The sequence below is a fragment of the Oryzias melastigma genome, linkage group LG16 (genome assembly GCF_002922805.2).
Source record: "Oryzias melastigma strain HK-1 linkage group LG16, ASM292280v2, whole genome shotgun sequence".
NCBI classification, from domain to species: Eukaryota; Metazoa; Chordata; class Actinopteri; order Beloniformes; family Adrianichthyidae; genus Oryzias; species Oryzias melastigma.
The window spans coordinates 9,235,592-9,235,915 of record NC_050527.1 but is presented as its reverse complement, the minus strand read 5'-3'; positions in this window follow the sequence as shown (position 1 = coordinate 9,235,915).

The following is a 324-nucleotide window of genomic DNA, read 5'->3' as shown; positions in this document are numbered from 1 at the left end:
CCAAAAATAAACGAAAAAAGAAAAGCACGAGGTGATAGAGGGCTGTCAGAGGTAGTTGTTTCGTCCCCCTGCAGAAGTAGTCCTTAGTTCCCGGGGATGGTGGTGGCCGCGTTTACGCACAGAGGATCACCAAAACACTCCGCGTGCGCACAGATGGATGGATGGATGCATGGATGGATGGATGGATGGGTCGACGGCATCCCTCTCTGTCCTCCCCTCGTCTCGCTGTCTCTGTCGCCGCATGCAGCTTCCCGTGAGTGTGTCTCTCGCGATCAGCTGTTGGCATTTATACGGTGCAGTGCGCGCGTGGAGAGAGAGAGAGAG